At 37.2% G+C, this 16,719-nt stretch overlaps 1 protein-coding gene across 1 annotated transcript in view; it reads right to left on the bottom strand.

Moving 5' to 3' along the window:
* LOC131160808 (protein MICRORCHIDIA 2-like) overlaps positions 1 to 16,719 on the bottom strand; it is a 76,533-nt gene that overhangs the window by 20,541 nt on the left and 39,273 nt on the right. The gene's annotated exons all lie outside the window — the stretch shown is intronic.

The raw sequence follows: 16,719 nt of genomic DNA, 5'->3' as shown, positions 1-16,719 counted from the left end.
TAAAACCAAAGGCTCATCCCACGGAGTTTCAATTTGTTATAAGACAAAAGTAAAACAATGCTCTGGGAATCTAAGTGACAGGCCACATAAGACAACAATCTTCGCAGTTTCTTCCATCATTTTCAAGGAGTGCGTATGGGCTGACTCAATCCACCACCTCTAATTCTACAAAGGGCGAGTTGCCCCCCTCAGTGGGCAAACTTCTCCTCTTAAAAAGTAGAAGTTGGATATACAATGTTTGGTATATAGATTTTTCAGCTTTAATAGAACTATCTCTTTAGGGGAAACTTTTAAAAATTAAGGACTTCTTTCCAACAGCTCCTTTTTGGCAAGGGAGCCAAACAATTTTTACAACAACCTAAATCAACTCCTTTTCATCAGTCATAGGGGGGCAAACTCTAAAACATCAAACTCAGCTATTGAGCTTACATCCTTCACATTTACAAACAGAAAAATCTAAAGAAAGAAAGAAGGGAAACATTTTCCTTGCATAGAATACTAGAACACAGTATAATGCAATGCAGATTGAAGCTAGCATTGATCTCTGTTATGTACTTAAATTTATATTATCCTATACAATGAATGGCAGAACAAATTTCCCCCTCAATTTTGGTATCAACTCTGATTTAGTACAATAACAACAGCAAGCCTTAAGTCCCACTGGGTGGGGTTGGCTATATGAATCATTTTCCACCAATTCACCCGATCGAGAGCATTTTCCACTACTAAATTAAAAGCTCTTAAATCCTTCCTCACTACCTCATTCCAAGTTACTTTAGGCCTACCTATAGCCCTTTTCATGCTAGAAATAATAACAAACTCACTCCTCCTCACAAGTGCGCTATTAGGCATGCATTTCAAATGCCCAAACCATTTAAGCTGCCGCTCCCCCTTATCTTGTATTCAATCAATGCTATGCCTTGTTTATTACGTATATTCTCATTCCTTAATTTATCTTTCAATGTTATACCACTCATCCACCTTCATATTCACATTTCAGCAACGTTTACTTTTTGCACACGTTGTTTCTTAGTTGCCCAACATTCTAAACCATAAAGCTAGCTGGCCTTATAGTCATCTTATAAAACTTTCTTTTTAGTTTTAAGGGTATTCTATGATCAAACAACAGGCCTAACGCACTCTTCCATTTTACCCAACCTCTATGTATTATCCTATTCAATTTCCCCTACCGCTTGGATAATAGATCCAAGATATTGAAATCTACAACAGTTATTAATTTTTTAATTTCTTGATTTTTAAGTTTAATCTTCTCTCAACTACACCCCCTTATGTTACTAAAATTACATTTCATATATTCTATCTTATTACTACTTATCCTAAAACCTTTAGACTCTAAAGCCGTTCTCCAAAGTTCTAACTTAGATTGCGTAAATCCTGCAGTAGCAACGGAACTGGGGAAAGTATATAGAAAAGATTCCACTCCACTCTTGCTTTCATCAATCAAGATAATATCATATTATCATCTACAAACAGCAAACACCAAGGGATCTTGTTTTGATATTCCAAGTGAATTCATCAATTACTAAAGTACAAACGATATCGACTCAAAGTAGAAACTTGACGTACACCTATTGTGATTAGAAAATCTCTAGATTCCCCTCCTACAGCCCTAATGCTACATACAAATCCTTAATAACATCAATATATCTATCGCATATCCCCTTCTTTTCTAAGCCCACCAAAGAACTTTCCTAGGACCTCTATCATAGGCTTTTTCTAGGTCAATAAAAACCATATGCAAGTCCCTCATTTTTTTCCTAAACATTTCCATTAATCTTCTTATAAGATAAATAGATTTTATTGTCAATCTCCCTAGCATAAAATCAAATTAATTCTCAGAAACCCTCATTTCTAGTCTTATTCTTTGTTCAATTACCCTTCCCCATAGTTTCATCGTATGGGTCATAATCTTAATTTTGTGATAGTTATTACAATGAATATCACCTTTGTTTTTGTCTAAAGGTATTAACGTGCTCCTCCTCCATTATTCTAGCATTTTCTTAATTTTTATAATAATGTTGAATAGATTAATTAACCATATACTTCCTTTATCCCTCAAATATTTCCAACTTCAATTGGTATGTTATCTGGTCCAGTAGATTTCTCACTTTTCATCTTTTTTAAAGTCATCTTAACTTCAAGAACTCTAATTTTGAAAATATATCTTCTATTTTTCATCTTTTCCTCATTTGTCACTTCTAAGTTCAATATTGCATTTTGGTTTTCATTAAATAGCTTATCTAAGCATCTCTCTGCCACCTCTCTTTTATGTCTTTCTTATTTAGTTAAGAATTATCATTATCGTCCTTTATACATTTTACATTACCTAAATCTTTGCACTTTCTTTCTCTAAGTCTAGCAAGGATATAAATGTCTCTTTCTCCTTTTTTTGTATCTAGTCTAATATATAAAGTATCATAAGCTCTATGTTTAGCTTCACTAATGGCCCTTTTTTTTTTTTTTTTTTTTTCCTTGCAACTTTACACATTTCAAGATTTTCTAGATTTTTACAACTTTGCGATGTTTTTTTGTCTTAATATCATTTGGGATTTCTTGATCCCACCACCAACTTTCTTTACCACCCAAGCGTCTTCCTTTGGACTCACCTCAAACCTCTTTTGCTATCTTTATGATAGAATTAGTCATCATATTTCAAGCAATATTTGCATCTATCTTACCCCTTATTTTCCAATCACACTCTTTGATCATTTTATCTTTGAATTTTACCATATTTTATCCCTTCAAGCTCCACCGCCTAGTTCTCATGTTGATTTATGTTACTCTTTCTCTTCCATTTTTTAGTCTGTATATCTAAGACTAGAACTCTATGTTGTGTAGCCAAACTTTCACCTAGGACAACTTTACAATCCTTACAAGAAAGACAATTTCCCCCTTCTTAGTTAAGAAGAAATCTATTTAACTTTTATTTTGCCCACTCTTAAAAGTTATTAAGTGTTCTTCTCTTTTTATCACGCAAGTATTCAATATAATATAATGGTAAGACATGGCAAAATCTAAAATTATATCACCAACCTCATTTTAGCCTCCGTCTCCATGGCCTCCATGTATCGCCTCATAACCTATATTATCCTTTCCAATGTCTCTATTCAAATCAGCTCCTATAAATGTCTTTTCAAACAATGGTATTCCTTGTAAAAAAATTTCATAGCAAAACAGGGAATCATTAATAGATAAAGAATTTACAATAGGGAGAATGAGATATCTCTTGAGAGAAACTAAGACACTCCAAAACTAAATGATGGGGATCGGCAGCCACTTCCCCTTTCGTTCGCCGACATGGTGACACGTGGACGGCCTCTAGAAGTCCACCACCATTAAATCTGTTTTGCAGGAACCCATGATTTGATGTGCAAATTTCTCTATCAAAACCATCCCATCTTCAAATGGGTTGAACACAAAAGTTGTGGGAAATTTTGTTAGCTTTCTTTTGATACCAAGATCGCTTTATTTGGAGCTCTGTAGCAAAAGCTATGGCCTAAATACTGAAGCATGTCCACGGCTGAAATTATCCATCAGCAGTTTGCAGATTTTCCTGAGAGTCTCGACTAGGTCGCGACCAGGACACCTTGAGGTGCGACCAGGTCACCTACGCACTGAGAAAATTCCAAGAACTTCGACCAAGAGTGCGACCAAGAGCAATGGGGATGCGACCTAGTTGAAAATGCCGTCGTCTGAACACCAAAACAAGCGAGCTTGAGTCCCATTAGGCCCCGCATAGGATTGGCCTCCCTTTTGACTTTGTTTACATTTATTTAATTGCTTTATGCTATATTATGAGTTGTGTTAGGTATTTAATTTGTGAGAGAATTGTGTGAGTTAATGAGTTTATAATTTGTGAACATTAAGTGAGTTGTCTCTCATGCCTATATGGGAAGCGTAGGTCAGTTATTGCTGTGTCTTTCTTTCCCCTACATATATTGCTATTGTAAAACTGAAAGGCGGCTAGGTATTGTTATTGAATGAAAAAAAAGGTTCTTCCTTCGTAAAGCTTTGAGCTTTGTTCCGATCCTTGAGATTGAGTGGCGAGAGGCTACGACGTTCTCCTCGAAGATCAGTTGGTGTGAGACCAACACCTATCAAGCACGTCTTTATCATCTCTTATCCTTCCACGCCATTCGCATACAAACAACAACAGCAGATCTTACACCTATTCACCGAAAGCTTGAGGATTTCTTGGTTTGATTCAAGCTCATTGATCATTGGTAAGATATTCAGCGATTCCACACGGTAATATCTATCCTAATCCCTTCCTAACTCTATTTAAAATCCTTGTTTAAGATCCCATAAGCCTCAGTTGCATAAAACCCTAAAAATCCAATTTTGTGTTTCAGTCCCGTCGTAGGTAAGGCGACTGACCCCAAGAGTTCAGTTGACTGACCCAACCCTGCCAGCCCAGAAAACTGAATTAAAACTTCCTAGGCGACTGACCCTGAACCCAAGTCAACTCAAGACCCCAGAACTTGAAATTTTCAATATTTTTACACATACTTGCTTGTCAATTGTGGGAATATGATTGTGATAGCATAGACTTATATTTTCTTGAATGATTGAATAGCATTTTCATAGCATATCACTTGATTCTTTTGTGAAAGAACCATTTGGGAATTGAATTTTGAATCACACTATAGACCTTTTCAAAATCCTTGAACCAATGTGATAAAGCATGATTTATTTTTTTTTACGTTTGGTTGGTTAAATTCTTAATTCAGAGTATTTCTCAAGTATGTTGATTAAGGGTTGAAACCCATAGGACTAGGTCACCCAACCCCATCCTACATCACTAAACAAATAAAAATACCCAAGAGAAAAGAGATTATCAAGTCAGTGTGTTCCTCCAATCTCTTTGAAACTCCTAGAAGCTTGCCTATAAAAAATCCATAACCAAAACATCACATTGAGGCCAAGTACTTAATTTTTTTCCCGAAACTAGCATCTAGTTTAATTTTTTCCTAGAATATATCCGAGTATTACGTTCCATCCATAAACCCATAATACCGCGAAAAAATCACACTTCCATAGATTTGCCCTATCCTTCCTTCAACCAAAGCTTACAAAGGATATATCTAAAAAGTCTTCCACCAAAGGAGGACAAACCTAGCTTTCTCCAAGCATATTCTTGTAATTAATTCACATTGCAAAAGAAGATAAGAAGTCGTCTCAGAGTTCTTGTAACAATGCACATATACGTTAGGAGAGAGAGCGCCTTCATAGGTCTCCTAATTTGCAACAAGTTATTACAATTTATCTTATTAAGCACAACCAACAAAGTGGAAGCCTTAATTTTAAGGGGAACCTGAGCCTTCCAAATAGTGGAATAGAGTCAGAAAGAAGAGTTAGTATGAATCAAAAATTCAAAAAAAAAAATGAAGAAATATTGCTCCCATTCAATAAAGATAACAAAGATGACAATTCCATCATCTCCCTATCATTGAGAAGTCTCCTAAAGTGGAGATTCCAGGAAACCAAATGGCTACTCAAGTCACCAATAAAAAAAGAAATGGCTCTATTTTGCTCAAAACTTAGATGAAAGATATGAGAGAAAGAAGTGGAAAATTATGTGTTTTCCAACCAAGGGTCTTTCCAAAAAGGGATATGAGAACCCCTCCCCACCTCAAGTTCAGTGTGAACGGCGAAAAAAGGATAGATCTGGGAAATGGACCTCCATGGACTCCCCAAAGAACATCTTAAATTAGCATTGGTATCCCACCCATTCTCCCATCACAAACTTACTTCTTATTACTTTATGCCAAAGGGACGATTCTTCTAAGGGAAGCACCATAGTCATTTAGCTAGAAGAGCGATGTTTTTAGACACTAGCTTTCCAAGACCAATCCCCCCCCCCCCCCTTTTTTTTTTCAGATCTACAAACCTCAGCCTAGCTCTCACTAGATGGACCCTATGCCCCCCCCATCCCAGGGCGACCACAAAAAATCTCTCATAATCTTCTCAAGCTTGCTAGCAATCCCCACTGGAATCTTAAAAATAGACAAGAAGTATAATAGGATGCTAGCAAGGCAAGCCTGAATCAAAGCAACTCTACCCCCAAGAGAGAAGAGGGCTCCCTTCCAACCACCTAAACACTTTGTCATCCTTTCCACTACCGGTTTCCAAAAACTTGCTACTCTAGGGTTACCTCCGAAAGGAACACCTAAGTCAAAGGTCAATCCAAAATACCACACCCCACTTCAGTAGCCCACTCCCTAACACACTCAAAGTTGCTAAATGCTAAACCACTCTTCCCCTTATTAATTTTAAGCCTAGACACCCTCTTGAAAATAAGGAGAATAACCAAGATTCTCCTAAAAGAAAGATTGTGATCATCTAAAAATAAGATGGTGTCATTAGCACACTGGAGATGAGAAACCACCATACCCTCTCTTCCCACTTCTAAGCCTCTAACCAAACCCCTCTCCACTGCCCTATCCACCAACTTAATCAAAACATCTAGTACAAGGACAAACAAAAACGGGGATAAAGGGTCTCCTTGTCTAATGCCCCTCAAAGCACCAAACCAAGACTTAGGCTCACCATTCACAATTACCGAAAACCACACACTAGACAAACAACCCCTAATCCAATGACGCCAACACTCACCAAAACCCTTTTCTTGCAAAAACTCAGAAACTCCAACTCACTCTATTGTAAGCTTTCTCAAAATCTAGTTTAAAAAAAAAAATCCCTCTTCTTAGTCCTGCAAATATCCTCTACCACCTCATTGGCAATTAAAATAGCATCCACAATCTACAATACTATCCATATCTTCCCAAATTTGTCTTTTAAGGTTTTTTGTTAAGCCTAGTTGGGGAGCATACACACTATTTACTATCTCCAAGCCTAGAGCTATTTGATTTTAACGATCGCATCCTAGATTCTTTTAACATCTACCATATTATCTTTGAGGCATTTGTCTACAATGATTCCCACCCCATTTTCATGTTTTTCTTTTTGAATGTACCAAAATTTAAATCCAGATTTTTAAATTTCTCTAGCTTTCTCCCCTACCCATTTCATCTCTTGAAGGCAAATTCAGTTACTTTTTCTTCTAAATATTATTTCCACTATTTCCATTTTTTTTTTTTTTTTAGCAAGTGTCCCTATATTCCAAACTACTAATCTAGTAATCTAATCCTAGTTTCTTGTTGCTAACTTCTTAGCCCTCTCCCTTCTATACTAACCCTATCTATTCCTTTAATCCGAGTGGATTTGGTATGGATTGATGATATAAGGAATTGACAAGTTTTGCGCTGGTTGTCAGTTACCTAACACAACCTTACTCCTTTATCTGGGCTTGGGACAGACTGTGTGTAACGATAATTTGCATTACATAGGCAAAATGTAAGTTCGAGTTCAATTTTTCTGGATGCAAACTTATTTCACATAGACAATAAAGCAAAAACTAAAAACCCACACAACATAACCTGAGCAATCTAAACGTAATTCAAAACTAATCTCCACTAAAAACCCTACTAAAATCTTACTCTGCATTGAGTTCGCAAATTTCTAAAGCACGCCCTACAACCAGAAACCATACAAACTTCACAATGCACTTAAAAGTCTAAAGCATGCAATTTTGGCATGTGAATCCAAGCTAGACTAAAATCAAAAACTCATACAATAGTACTTTTGAAAAATTTTGTATAATCCAAGATTTGCAAAAGGAAAACACAAAATGCATGTGTTAAGCCTATAAATTGAAAACACAAAATCTAAATGCATATGTTAAGCCTACAAATTAAAACACAAATTCTACTCTGCTAAACAGTAATTTAAGAAAAACCACATCAAGAGAGGAGAAGATCCCATCGATGGCCAAAATGGCAAGGTTGTATTCCAGGAAAGTTGGATGCCCAATAAAAGGGGCGATGATAGCCAACCAAAATACCTTAGTAAGTACACTTTAACACTGAAAATTTAACGACGATAATGAAAATCTATAGAAGAATATGAAAAGCAACAAGGGATTGCAATAATTCTTCAAACCAAATTCAAGATTAGCAATGGAGTTGAGTAGTCAACGATGAATACGTAACCTCTCATGTGACTCACGCCACCTTACACCGATGTGGTCAAAGCTGCCCTAAAAAGAAGAACGTTAATGGGGTTGCTCAACTGAGGTATAACCTGGGATCTCTTGGTGATTATTGTGAAAAATGAGCTTGATAGAATTTAGGTTGCACAGAGAACCCCAAATCTGTCCACGGGTTTTTATTTTATCCCAAATCTCACCGAAATGGAGGTCTGTGAAGGCCGAAATCTAGAATAACAAACCCTCCAGTACCTAAAGGTTCTTTTCTGCCACAATATTGAGCGAAAATGGGCAATCTTGCACAATCTTGAACAATGAGCGGCACAATCTTGAGCAAAATTGTATCTCACGTCGAGTGACAATGACCTTCGCTCAGAGAGAGCACAAACAATCAAATGGCTGATTTGCTTGATTATGGAAGTATGGAATTGCAAGGATGAACCGAAGAATCGAAAGAACGTATAATAGATATCAAATGCCAAAAGAAGCATATAATTTGGAGTTGGACAACTGGAATTGTTCTCAAATAATTCTTTTTTGAACTTCATTACGAAATTGTTCCTACCTGAGAATCAATCTCCTCGGTATTACTCCATTCCTTTGATCCTTTGGAGCGATAGAATGATTGAGAAATCAGGAAGTGAGCAGCTGTGCAGGGTTTGGGTTCTTGTGTGGAGACTCGGATGTGGCAAGGGTAGTGGATGCCGGCGAAGATAAACATGTGACAGTGGTCATCAATGATGAGAGCTATGTAGTCATAGCTCACATTGAAGGGTTCAAAGAAGCGCGCAGCGACCACCGAGAGGCAGACAGCCAGAACCAGAGACGATAATCCCAGAAGAAATAATGGGAGCGTCCAAATAATCAATCAGTCCTGATTTAGTCTCCAAAAAAAAAACAAGGCTTTTGATGATCAGCAACAAGAAGTTGACGAAGTAGTTGCTGCTATCAAGGTTAATTAAGAGTGAAACAGCAACCAAAAAAGAAAAAACGTTTTTCCAAGAATGCTGGGAATATGCAGGATGTTTAATGAGTTCAGGAGAAACCTGCATGCACAAGCCAAATCTGTTTATCACCATAACAAATTTAGAAAGGATCAAGTGGGGTCTTGGGCTGAAGTGCAGTCACAAAGATGAGTTGCTAATAAGGAAAATCTCTGGAATGATTACCGACAACAGAGAAGATGTTGCAAAAAAGGCAATAGAGATGCAGGAAACTAAAGGGAAAAATAACACTCATTTTCGATTTCCGGTCATGTGGAAAGAAACGCATGCACTGGATCTCTCAAATAGGCAAAAAGGAGCTTATGTTGAGTGATACTTAGAAGTGTGAACAATTAAAATGGCAACTCACACAGGTGAGTTTCTTCTGACAAGGGAGAAATGGAGGACTGCTGCAGCAGTGAAGCATAGCTAATATGGTTAGTTGCTACGATGTTTATTAGTTGTTGTCACCTATGTGTCACAATTATGGTCTAGACAAGTGTGTCATTTCCTAAGTCCCAACTTGATTTACCAAGTTCATTTATGAGTCAAGTTCCAAAGTTCATATAGATGGTCTCTTCTTTTTGTTATCAATTTTCCTAGGCACATTTAACATGCAAGTCTGTTATGTACTTCTATTTTATGTCCACCCAGATAATGAATGGTGGTACAGAATTTTTCCCCTACTATTCTGGTTATTAATTCTGATTTGTTCAGAATTTCTCAAGAACTTGGAAGTGTGTGTTGAGATTTCACCCAGTGGCTCCTTCCATAGCCTTCACGGCTTCACCCACTGTGTTTCTGTGCAAAAGGATCTCTCTTTGTCACTAAACCTCCCTGTATCCTACAGCACATTTCCACCATGCGCACTGCATCAGTAATATATTATTATTTCTCTTTCTGTTTTCTGTCTTAGGGGCAGTGAAGAAACATGAAGCAACATGTTTGTTTGCATTGCTAGAGCTAGTTTTCAATTTCTTCTGTGCCCATTTTCAACTGTGGTGACAAAACTTAAAAACCTTCAATTTGTTGTAGAAACTTGTTACCACAGTTTTTTACAATAAAAAATTCATCTCGAGGACAAAATCATTTTGAACACAACTTTTTAATGAAGAAAAATTAAAATAAACTTGCCATGTAAACTTAAAATAAAATAAAAATAAGATATCTCAAGTCTTCTAAAATTTTGAAAAAAAAAATAAGAATCTCAACCAAAAAGTAATTTACCATTTCCCAAAATGCATATACAATAGGATTGTTCTTGGAGTATTGAAGAGTGAGCTAAAAAGCACGATTTTTAAATAAAATAATAATTAAGTAATTCATAAATTTTATTATAACATCTCTTAAATTCTATTCTTTTGTATTTTTAAATATTCCAATCATATTTTAACTGACTCAGGCTTTAAATTTAATTCTAATGTTAGTTTGATTTATTGAGATTTCACAACAGTGCAGTTAAATTGCCTAGTACTTTATGACAAAAAATTTTATGGCGATTAAAAGATGGTATTGTTGAATAATTGGGTAAAATGGAAGACCTAACACAATGATAGGTCTCTCCTTCTATTTATAATATTTGTCAAGGACATGACAAAGACCATAATGCCCTCACTAACTCTCACACATTAACATAACACTAACACACTAACATAGGCAACATCATAAAATCTAGAAGATAAAGCAAACCCAACACAGTGCATGGGAATATTCATTTTTTCCTGCCTCCTAAGCACTATTCCTTCAATTTGAGGGTAAAAATCTGCATTTGTGTTGTTTCTCATGACATCCTTAATCTCATCAAATATATTATCTATTGCCTATGCACCTCATCCCAAAAATCCTCGCTGCCTATGCACCCAGTAATAGAAGCTCCAATTTCTTTTGTTTTCTCGTCACCATATGTCAACCAATCTTTCCAAGATTTTAGGCATAAAGTTGTTGCTAAAGCATCCCTCACATCTACAAGTCATTTAAGTAAAATATAGTGAGGAAAATCTTGTCTTAGCCACTTTCGGTAGTTCTAATCTGGATTGGGTTCTAAAAATTGCCAATGTTTGTTGGCAATTTTTTATATGCTTGACAATTTTTTTTGGCCCGTTGAATATGTGTCTTCTAACCAATCAAACTCAGAAGCTAAGTCCTTAAAAATCAAATTCAACATATGAACTACACATGGGGACCAAAAGATATGAGGATATACCTTTTCTACCTCCTTACCAGCCACTTTACCATTTGAAGCATTGTTGGTAACCATTTGGATCACACTGGAAGGCCCCACGTCATCTATGGCTTTCAACAATAATTGTGCCATGTTTTTTTGATAGAAAAAGAAATTGATTGGGTAGAGAAATAATGCACAATCAGGAGAGAAGACATCTCCTTAACAAAATCTGGGAATCTCCAGGAGAGAGAGAGAGAGAGAGCAAAATAAAATCAGCACACCCTACTAAGAGATTGCCAATCACACTGAAGATCTGAAATACACATCCCCTTGAAATTTCCATTGCCCACACACCATAAAGAATCCATAAAGAAAACCTTTTCCCACACCAACCAATATGGTAACTTCTTCTTTGAAAATATACACAAGTTACGTTACTTCCACAAGCCTCAGAAACTGCAAATAAAGCACAATTCCAAAATGCAATTCCTTCCTTCTTCCTACCAAACTCCACAAAAGATATCGCCCAGAACTCCTCCACTGTTCTAGGACAAACCCAGCTTTCTCCAAAATAATTGAATACCTTATTCCAAACCTTCCATGCAAAATTGCAATGCAAGAAAAGATTACAGATTCTGAACAATCAAAATAAAGCATAAATATATCAGGAGAGAGAGCCTTTAAAGGCCTCCTCATCTGCAGCATGCCATCAGTATTTATCCTATTATGCACAACCAACCAAAGGAATGCCATTTTAGGGAGGACTTTGACCTTCTAAACAACTTTGAAGAATGGAAAGGAGAAATTGGTAACCAACCAAGAAATCACAGAAGGATTTACAAAAACAAACACCCAAAGAATCCCACAACCAAGATAGACTATCATCTTCAGAAGATACCCAACAATTATTCAACATAACCAGTGTTTTAAAAGGCAAAGGCATAAGGCGAGGCGTTTTACCCTCCGCGAAGCAAGGCGTTTTACCCTCCGCGAGGCGAGGCGTAAGCCTTAAGGCGTTGAGGGGTAAGCATTTTGGGACTATATTTTTTAAAATAATTAATAAATAAAATCAATTTATATATAATAAAAAAATTAAAAATTATAGAGAAAAATATTAAAATATAATTTTTAAATATCATATAGGCCGATTTTAAGTTTTAACTAACAAACACAAACAATATATATTATAAAAATAAGTATGAGCCATAAGAAAAAGCCAAATTTAAAATGTCTCAAGATTCTAATTTCTAAAAGCCAGCTGCAGCCAACACAGTGGCAGAGAGTACGAGAGGGTAAGAGGGTCGCAGAGAGAGGCGAGAGACTGCAGAGCGTCGCTGCAGAGAGACGACAGCTCTGAAGGGTTCGTTGAAGGGAAAAAACACGTCAGAAGGAGTCGTCGGAGGCAGATCTGAGTTTGGAAGGGAATGTCAACTCGTCGGAGAGAAACGAGAAGCTTAGAGGAATCGTTGGAAGTGAAAAATAATATATATTATTTTATTATGCTTTGGATCTGCATTGCAGCAGTGATTTGATGGGAAATAAAATATTAAAACTTCTTTTTAATTTTTATAGCATAGTTTCCTAAGCCCCTAGTCCCTACCCTCAACCATGGCTAATTTTTAATAATATATTATTATTTCGACTCTTTTTACTCCTGCGTAACCCTATGTCCCTGCTCTGCCGTAAGCCTCTGTCACTTTGGCCACTACTTCACTTTTCTAATAATAATAAGAATAACAAAAAGTTTGTAACCATTAAAAACAATTAAAAAAACAAAGCTTTGTAGGTTAGGGTATGTTTTAAATCTTGGACTACTCGAGGATGGACTTGCTTTCCCAACGACGGCTGCTGCAAACTTGCCATCAATTCGCATTTGGGAACAAACGAACTGGAGCAAAAATCTTTTTTTTTTGGGGAGGAGGGGGGAGGGGAACCATTTTTGGTGATTTTGTACTTAATTATAATATATATTAAGTGTAAAATCAATTAGCTATGTACAAATTCATAATTATAAATAATAAAAAATAGCAGATATTTAAGAACTTAAATTTTAACCTTTAGCATTTTATGTGTTTACTCTTTTACTATTAATGCTTTTAAAATATATATTTTACAAATTAAAACAAATTAAAGCGGTCTAATCGATGCGTGAACCCATGTCTGGCCAGTTCAAACCAGGTTGGCTGGTTCAAGATTGGGTTGCTCCATTCCTGGTTTTCCAGCTTCACCTGGACCGAAAAGGTGGCCGGTTCCAATTGAACGAGGTTAGACCAGCCGGTCTGGTTCCATTTTTAAAACCATGCAAAAAACAAAGTACAACATAGAGGACAAGGAGTCCTCAGTGGATGACTAAAGATACCAAAACAAATTATAACCTACTAAATGAACCAGGAACAACAGTATAAGTATCAATTACAAAAGCGCTACATTCCATCTCTCGTAAGGTCGGACAATTATAATCCCCAAAAAAAATCAAGAGAGTGCACCCAAAGGGATGTGAGGAAAGTCACTCTATCCCCAAGTAACTGTGGACAGGTTGAACAACCTTTAAAATTCCTAGAATTCCTCTCAATCCACAGAGTCCAAAGGATGGTGAAGACAGCAGCAAACCAAATAGCTCTTCTGTTTCTATTCTGTCCAAGAACCCCAAAAGTTGACCAATAGCAAGTCCTCCCAACTTTCTCGGGGCCACCCACTATTCCCCTGCAGGGGAGAAAAGGGCATTCCAAAGCTCCAATTCTACCCTACAATGCACAAAAAATGGGCATTTATTTTGTTGCTTGCATCAGACATGAAGCACATGTTAGGACTAAGAGCTTTATGGAGCCTTCTCCACTAAAGCAAATCCAGCATGTTAATCCTTTAAAGGATCACTGTCCAACCAAAAGCTCAAGTCTTCCCAAGGACCTTAGCCCTCCAAAGAATGTGGATCAAGGAAAAGGGTTGGGGAAGGGAGGTTTTAGAACGTGAGATAGAAAGGATTTAGAAGTGAATACCCGAGGGATCACCCTCCCACACTCTTCTGTCTTCATGAATGGTAGGAAAATGATAATCTAATAAAAAAAGAAGGATAGTGAGCTCTTTGACCTCTCTTCCATTAAGATTCCTAAAGAAATGGAAATCCCAAAAAGGACAACCCTAGAAGAAATGAAGGAGATGATGGCAGATTTGTCAGCGGCCTTAACTTTTGTTGGCCTGATTCATAAGAAAGCAGATGCCTTAAGCATAAAGGAGTTCCAAACTATCGGCTTAGTGGGGAGTATATACAAACTCTTATCCAAGGAGCTTGCCTCCAGACAAGAAAGAACCCTGGAAGTCGTTGGACAGCATGACATGCTTTTGTATCAGGTATACATATTTTGGACGCTGCCGTTATTGCTTCCAACGTTGAGGATAACTTCTCCAAGACAAAAACTAGATATGGAAAAAGCTTTAGACCATGTTAGTTGGAATTTTCTCCTCTGCATTCTTTAAAGAATGGCATTAGGCAACCTTCAAGCAAATGGAATCATCAATGTATCACTACCCCAACATTTTAATAGCAGCAACTTCAGAATTTTCTTAATTTTTTAAAGGGTTGACAAAAGGAGATCCCCTCTCTCCCTTATTGTTCAACATGGGGATGCAACTGTTAAGCCTCCCGCTGCATAAAGCCATTGATGAAGAGCTTCGTAAGGGTATAGTATTGAGAAGAACGGAAGAGGAATGGAAATCGCCTATCTTCTTTTTGTTGATGATACCACGATCTTCTTTATGGAAGAGGAATTATCCATCGTTTGGAACCATTTATGCAGAAGTTCTTTTTAATGGTTATTTAGTCATTTAGCATTATTATTATGTGTTAGTTTGTTAGTAAAAAGTGTGAGTTAGTAAGGGTGGTCATACCTATTGTACTTGACATACATTATAAATAGAGGGAGAGACCTATCATTGAGGCTAGGTCTTCCATTTTACCCAATTATTCAACATGGTATCTGAGCATGATTCTGAAACCTAAACTTTAATTGTTACCACCACCATCAAAACCAAAGCATAAAACCCAAAATCCGCTGCATGTCTACCATCATAGAAGAATTTCCAGCAACACTATAGCCCTAGAAAATAGCCAGCAGCAGCCGAAAGTCAGACCAGTCACTGGAAATTTCCTAGGCAACACTGCCAGTTCAAGAACACAAAATCTACAATAGATTTTGCAAAAACAACACCATAGTCCCACAGGCACTGCCGATCTGCCTCCCACTAGAATCCCATCTCCACGAAGCATCCTACACGCCCTCACGCGCTGGTTGAAGGCTGCCAGGGCAGACCCCATGCACCGCACGTGAAGCTGCTTTCAGGCATGTTTTTGACCTGAAATCATCTGGCAGTGATCCAATCCCTCTATTAACATGTTATTGGAGCTTTTCATGATGTTTTTTGTCCAAAGATCTCACCTTTTTTAATTGCTCATGTGTGGCACCCATGGAATAGTTGTTTGACACTTCATGAAGCATTTTGTCAACGGTTATAGAGTTTATTGGGTCTGAAACAGTGGGATTCGCTGTGTTTTTTGATTCAATGTTCTAATTCCTTCCATATACCAAAATATCAATATGTTGGGCATGCATTTTGCTCAAAGATTCAACCTTTGTTGTGACCATGCACTCGTGGTAATTCGTTCGTTGTTGTTCGGTGTTAGTAACAGTCATTGGTGACTCGCTTGGAACAGTGATAGTGCTCATAAGCTGTTTTTTGTGAGGCTGCAGCAGTGTTATATAAGTTTGTTGGTGATTTGTCTAGGATAGTTTTGGTGGTTCACCTCTCCAATTGTTCCAATGTTGTGTGTTGTTTTCTTGAGGGCTGTGTCTTAGTTTCTTGGTGCTGCAGCAGCCTTGTACTGATTTATTTGTGACTTGTTCACAGTGAGTCCCCTTGTTCATGGTTGTTCCGATTGTTCCAGCAATTAATCTTGTGATCATTGGTCTGAGTTTGATGGAGTTTGCAAATCCCAAAAGTATGGTTCCCTCATTAGTCACTTGTTTGAGTGAACTTCGTACTGCGACAATATCAAAGAAGTATTCAAGGATTCTACAGTATCAATTGTCTCAACAAGCTTCTTATCACATTGCGTCTTTTGCTTACCCTACTGTCTGTATGTCATCTAGTATCTTTCCCACTAATCCTTGGGTTATCGATTCTGCTGCCATTGATAATATAGTGCAACCAACTTCTTTTTTGAACTCCAGTATCCTAAAAATCTACCTCAAGTTACCTTGCCGATGCGTCCACTATTGCTGTTAAGGGGATAGGAACAGTAAATCCTACTCCTTCCATCACTCTTTCTTTTGCTTTATACATTCCCAAGTCTCCTTTGAATCTCATGTCAATTAGTAAGCTTACAAAGTCACTAATTTGCTTTGTCACATTCTTTCCTAATTATATGGTTATTAAGGATTTGAAGACGAGAAAGACAATTGGCATAGGACGTGAGGCTCGTGGAATCTACTTTGAGTCGCCTTCTCCAT

The sequence above is a fragment of the Malania oleifera genome, chromosome 1, assembly GCF_029873635.1.
Source record: "Malania oleifera isolate guangnan ecotype guangnan chromosome 1, ASM2987363v1, whole genome shotgun sequence".
NCBI lineage: Eukaryota > Viridiplantae > Streptophyta > Magnoliopsida > Santalales > Ximeniaceae > Malania > Malania oleifera.
This window is presented reverse-complemented; position numbering and strand designations above follow the sequence as displayed.